This window comes from Orycteropus afer, unplaced genomic scaffold (assembly GCF_000298275.1).
Source record: "Orycteropus afer afer isolate SDZICR_OR568_19922 unplaced genomic scaffold, OryAfe1.0 scaffold00142, whole genome shotgun sequence".
NCBI lineage: Eukaryota > Metazoa > Chordata > Mammalia > Tubulidentata > Orycteropodidae > Orycteropus > Orycteropus afer.
The window spans coordinates 7,297,135-7,303,742 of record NW_006921729.1 but is presented as its reverse complement, the minus strand read 5'-3'; positions in this window follow the sequence as shown (position 1 = coordinate 7,303,742).

The window sequence follows — 6,608 nt, the reverse complement described above, 5'->3', positions numbered from 1 at the left end:
CTCTCCAATAAATGTATCTACTTGAGGTAAATGTTCAACTCATATGCCTGTCTTTTGTTTGGCTGGAAACCACAGGTGTGGGTTCAATTCCAAATCTGAAGGGCAGCTAGGGACCATAGTCTCAGTGGTTCCACCAGGCTCTATCAGACCAGCAACCTGGTCCCCCCTTTTTTTCTCCAAATTATTTTGAGTTTTGTTCCACATTGTTCTCCCTCTCTATCTAGGATCTCCTACATAGATCTCTTTCCAAGTGGATGACAGTGGTAGCCGGGTACCATCTAGTTCTTCTGGTCTCAGGAACATAAGATTCTTAAGTGATACATCCTGGAAACCTGGTTTGGATATTCCTTCACAATGGAGAGTTCACAGCCTAGCCAGCTAGGAGGGGTCCCTTCCTTGTATGTATTTGAATGGCCCTCTGTCCCATCCTCCTCATATTGTGGCATTACTCCTCACTAGATTATATACAGCTGGTAGATGAGAAGCCATAGCTTGAGACCTTTTTGTGTCCAAACAACACCTCACTATTTGCTGGTATTCAATGATCTCTTTTTTTTTTTTCCTCTGTCTCTTTGGATTTGGCTATTCCAGACATTTAATGCAAATGGAATCATACACTATGTGAGCTTTTGTGTCTGTCTTCTTTAAATTAACATAATGTTTTCAATGTTCATACATATTATAGCATGTATCAGAACTTTTACTTATTTTTACTTTTTAAAATTAAAATGTCTTATTGTGTTTTTGCTAAAAATTTATACAGCAAATTAGGTTCCCATGTAACAATTTCTACACAAGTTATTCAGTGATATTGATTACATGTTTCACAGTGTGTCATCTTTCTCAATAACTCTGTTCTGGTTGTTCTCTTTCCAGTAATCTAGTTTCCCTGCCCTCATTCAATGACCTTTTGAAATTCATACTAGGATTATCTTACCCCATGACTGGCTCTGTGTCTTGCTTTATCACTAAGATAAAAATTTTAAAACAGGACTGAAGAAAATACTAACAGATTCCCTGATACCCAAAGAACCTGGGTCTCACCTTCTACCTACTACTACTGGCTATAATTCTCACACCTGGCTGTGCCCTTCATCACCTACGAACTTTTAAAAATAGAGAGTTTTTTGGGGGTGCTAATTTAAGATGGTAGCGTGAATACACCTGTTTACCACTAAATGATGATAAATGTTCAAAGGCAATGTGATAATAAAGCAGTGAGAATGAGAAGGAAACCAGGGAGCACCACTTGGAATGTGTTATGGAATGAGGTAATCCTAGTATAGATTTCAAAAGGTCATTGAACACCCACTAGCAGTTAGGTGTTGTCTGGACACAAAAATGTCTCAAGCTATGGCTCCTGACCTACCAATTATATACAGTTTAGTGAAACAATATGAGAGGAAGGAATAAGGAGTAGAATAATATGAAAGGATAAACTAGAGCAGGAGGTACCACAGCTCAGAGGACACAGAGAGAGGATTCTGGGTTGGGGATTAAAAAGAGTAGGATACCCCAGCCTTGGAAGGTGTGGTCCTAGGGGAATAATTCAAATGAATGAACTACATACCTGGACTCCTGGTGAAGAGACCATGCTTTGGCTGGATTCTTTTTGTCTTGGCATTTGCGGAAAGCTCAGTCTGTCCACCTGATCCCTGCGTGTACTCTAAAGTTAAAGTCTCTGGTTGACCCCCTGGTCCACTTACACAAAGTTTACAGACATCCTGGAAAGGAAATGAATATCCAAAAGGGCCAAGAAAACTCCAGGTATTTATTAATATTAACTGCTATAGTCACTCTTTCATAAATCATGATGTGACAACCAAGATTCACTAGCTGTTAAGGTAAACCTGGAGCACAAAGGAGATGGGCCAATATGAACAAATAGAGCATGTGACCCTAATGGACAGAAATTACTTTTGGAGGAGAAGAAAATTTTAAAGGGATCTAACTTTTTGCCAGAGACATTTGAGTGGCTACAGCATCCATTAAACAAAAGCATGCTGCTATAAAAGGAGCAATTAGAAAAAAGAAAGAGTTCATAAAAGTTAATAAATGCAATCATGGAAATTAAAAAATATGATCCCTGCAGTAAATATTGAATGTAATGGCTGTAATTTTAAATATCCTAGCATGTAAAGTAAGGGGGAAGAGAAGAGAAGTAATGGAGGGAGGAAGAGAGGCAAAGAGAGAGATAGAGAGCGCACAAGAGAGAGAATGAGAGAGTAGGATGAGACAAAAAGTAACCTGTGGCAGAGTTTGAGGGGTAGGAAATATAAGAGAAAAGCTGAGAGATATAGTACACTAACCTAGGAGGGACACCATCCATCTAGGAATTCTAGAAATAGAAAAGAGAAAATACAGGGAAGAAAATATTTTAAAAACAGTAGAAGATATTTTTCAGAGCTAAAGAAAAATACACGACTTCAGATTTAAAAGGCCCAGAGACTGCAAGGCAGAATTTTATCTATGTGATGATTTTATTGATGAAAAACAAGACTCCATGAATTGATGGAATACCAATTGAGATGTTTCAACATATGGATGAAACTCTGGAAGTGCTCACTTGTCTAAGCCAAGAAATCTGGAAGATAGGTACTTGGCCAAACACTGGAAGAGATTCATATTTGTGCCCATTCCAAAAAAAAAAAAAAAGTGATCAAACAGAATGCAAAAATTATCGAACCATATCATCAATATCACATACAAGTGAAATTTTGCTGAAAATAATTAAAAAATGGTTCCCTCAGTACATAGATGGGGTACTGCCAGAAATTCAAGTTGGATTCAGAAGAGGACATCAAATAAGGGATATATCATTGCTGATGTCAGATGGATTTTGGCTGAAAGCAAAGAATACCTGTCCATTAGGGTCACATGCTCTATTTGTTCATAAAATATAATACCTGTATTTTATTGACTATGCAAAGGCATTAGACTGTGTGGATCATAACACATTATGGATAACATTGTGAAGAATGGGAATTCCTGAACACGTAATTGTGCTCGTGAGGAACCTTTACATAGACCAAGAGGCAGTCATTCACACAGAATAAAGGGATACTCTGATGGCATACTGCTTAAGGCGTTTGCCTGCTAACCAGAAGGCTGGCTATTCAAACCCACCAGCCACTCCTGGGAAGGAAGATGGGACAATCTACTTCAGTAGAGATACCACCTCAGAAACCCAACGAGGGGTTGCTATGAGTCAGATTCAACTCAACAGCAGTGATTTGTTTTTGTTTGCATGGTTTAAAATCAGGAAGGATATGTTTTGGGGTTGTATCCTTTCACCATAATTACTCAATCTGCATGCTGAGCAAATAATCTGAGAAGCTGGGCTATATAAAGAAGAATGTTGCATCAGGATTAGAGGAAGACTCATTAACAACCTGTGCTATTCAGATGGCACAACCTTGCTTGCTAAAAGTGAAGAAGACTTGAAGCATTTATTGATGAACATTAAAGACTGTGGTCTTCTGTATGGATTACACCTCAACATAAAGAAAACAAAAATCCTCACAACTGGCCCAGGAAGCAACTTCATGATAATTGGAGAAAAACTTGAAATTGTCAAGGATTTTGTTTTAATTGGATCCACAATTAAAACTGATGGAAACAGCAATAAAGATTGCAAAAGACCTCTTTAAATTGTTAAAGAGCAAAGATATCACTATGAAGACTAAGGTGCCATGGTATTTTCAGTTGTCTAATATGCATACAAAAGCTGGAAAATGAATAAGGATGACCAAAGAAGAATGATGCATTTGAGTTGCAGTGTTGGCAAAGAATATTGAATACACAATGGATGTGGTAGTTTGTTGTGTGTCAACTTGCCTGGTTTTGAGTAGCTGGGCAGCTGGATGTAGTTATTCCCCATAACACTGGTAATCAGCTCCATGGTGGAATCTACTGGAGCAGCTGAGTAGCTGCCATAGGAATGTGGTCTGCTTTCAGTATATAAGAAGATGCATTGAGAGTGCTTTTGACACATCTAGATCCTGCATTTGGCTAAGCAGTCAGTGAGTGGCCTGCCATGTTGGGACTGTTAATGGACTTGAATTAGTGGCCTGCCATGTTGCTTGTTAATTTTAGGACTGTGCCATTTTACTTGTTGACCTTGAGTTTGTTAGCCCCAGCAGCCAGCAACTGTCTGTGCTGAGAGAAGCCTTTAGTTTCAGTGGGCTGGGAGAAAGAGGCAGAAATTAGCCCAAGGTCGAGGGGCTTTCACCCAGTGCCTAGAGCTATTACTTAGAACTTGGACTTCTAGCTTCCTAAACTGTAAGAGAATCAATCCCTGTTGAACAAATATTCAAGCCATCCACTTGAGGTATTTTCTGTTACAGTGGCACTAGAGAACCAAAACAATGCATTTATAGAAGAACAAACAAATCTGTCTTGGATTAAGTATAGCCAGAATGTTCCTTTGAAGTGAGGATGGCAAAACTTCGCCTCCCATATGTTGGTCATGTTGTCAGGAGGGATCAGTTCCTGGAGAAGGATATCATGATTGGTAAAGGATCAGTGCCAAAATGGAAGACCTTCAACAAGATGGATTGATGCAGTGGCTGCAACAATGGGCTCAAGCTTGGCAGCAATTGTGAGGATGGCACAGGACTGGACAGTGTTTTGTTCTGTTGTAAATAGGTTCTCTATGAATCAGAAGCAACTCAACAGCACCTATCAACAACAATAATTTTATATTTAATAGTTATATGTGTATGTGTGTATATATAGCTTAATCTCTGTTTCTCCACTAAAAAGTACATTCTGGGAATGGAGGGTGTTTGTGTATTTTTTTCATTGCTCTGTCCCTATTGCCTAGAACATGACACAAATAAACTAAAATTGAAAATATAACTGACTCAAATCAAGAAGAGAAGGGAGTGAAAGGGATCACGTAGATGAGCTAAAACTCTTGCCTTTCAAAGGAGAGAGTCAATACCTTTGGCTTAAAGGTGATTAAATCAAGAAAAATGTTGCAGAATTTTCAGATAAAAGTGGAAGATTGAGCACATGAGTAAATTTTTGTTCCCTCCCCAAGCCAGAATAAACAGGAGTAAGGAATTTTAAAAAAATATTAGACTTAAGAACAAAAGAAAAGAGTGAAATACGATGTAATGGTGGTGTACTAATTTGGAAAAATATAGCAAGAATGATGGCACAATTTGAAGAATGTAATCAATGCATTACATACATGTAGAAATTGTTGAATTGATGTATCTTTGGTTATGTATACTTTCACCAAAATAAACTTAGTTTTTAACATTAGAAAATTTGGAAGCTGGAAATCATCTGGATTAGAACTAACCTGGGGCAGCTGGACCCCAGGCTTGTGATAGAGATAACTCCATTGGCAGGAAGCAGGCAGAGGGTGTATGGTTTGAGGAGGGTGAAGGTGAGATAATAAAGAGCAGTATTTGCATCCTTTGCAGAAGGTGATCAATAGATAGTGAAAAATCAAGAAGTGAGGGGAATAAAAACCCAACTATATTACTTAGAAAGATAGAGGTAGCTACCAAAAGAATCATTTAAAAGAATTAAAAGTGGTTGTCTCTCACCCTAAAGAATAACGTAGAGTCTGCAAAACACCACATAACGTGGATGAACTTGGAGGACATTATGCTGAATGAAATAAGTCAATCACAAAAGGACAAATATTGTTATTAGTCCATTATTGTAAAAAGTCAAGGAAATGTTTATATATGGAAAGAAATTTCCTTTGTTGGTTACCAGGAGTGGAAGGGGAGGGGAGGGAACACTGTTAGATAGGTAGAGACAAGTATTGATTTGGGTGAAGAGAAGGGCAGTGTATCAAATGTGAGTGATCAACATGGTGGCATTGAGGAAGAGAAAGACAGAGGTGCATGGGAGGTACAGACAACAAAGATGAACCCTTTGCACATATAGTACTGTGTTGTCAGTGAAGGCAAACTTGGATATATGGGTGGATAGATGGGTGGACAGGATAAACTATTAGATATGTCTATGCAGGAGGGAGTGTGCCCAAGACCATGTATAGGGTTGGCAGACAATGTTTCTACAAGTGTATTGGTATGTTCTGTAAGAATTCCCAGGTGTATAGTAGAGCTGACAAGGGACAAGGTTGTAGTCACTTTTTGGCCACAACCAGCTACTCAGAGGGAGCAAGTAGTTGGACCTGTGGACTCAGGACCATAGTTGCAGGGGACATCAAGCTCAACTGACATAACATACTACACAAAAACATTGTTCCACATCCTACTTTGGCGAGTGGCAAGTGGGATCTAAAAAGCTTGCAAGCAGCCATCTATATGCAACAATGGGTCTTTCCTCATCCAGAGCAAGAAGAATAAAGAAAACCAAAGATTCATGGAAACATTTAGTCCAAGGGACTGGTGGGATTGGTACACCATGCTATCCACAGCCTATATGACTGTGAGACCAGAAGAACTAGATGGTACCCAGCTACCACTGTCAACCACTCAGAGGCAGATCTATGTAGGAGATCCTGAATAGAGTGGGAGAACAATGTGGAACAAAACTCAAAATCATTTAAAAAAAGAGACCAGGTTTGCTGGTCTGATAGAGCCTGATGGAACCACTGAGACTATGGCCCCTAGCTGTCA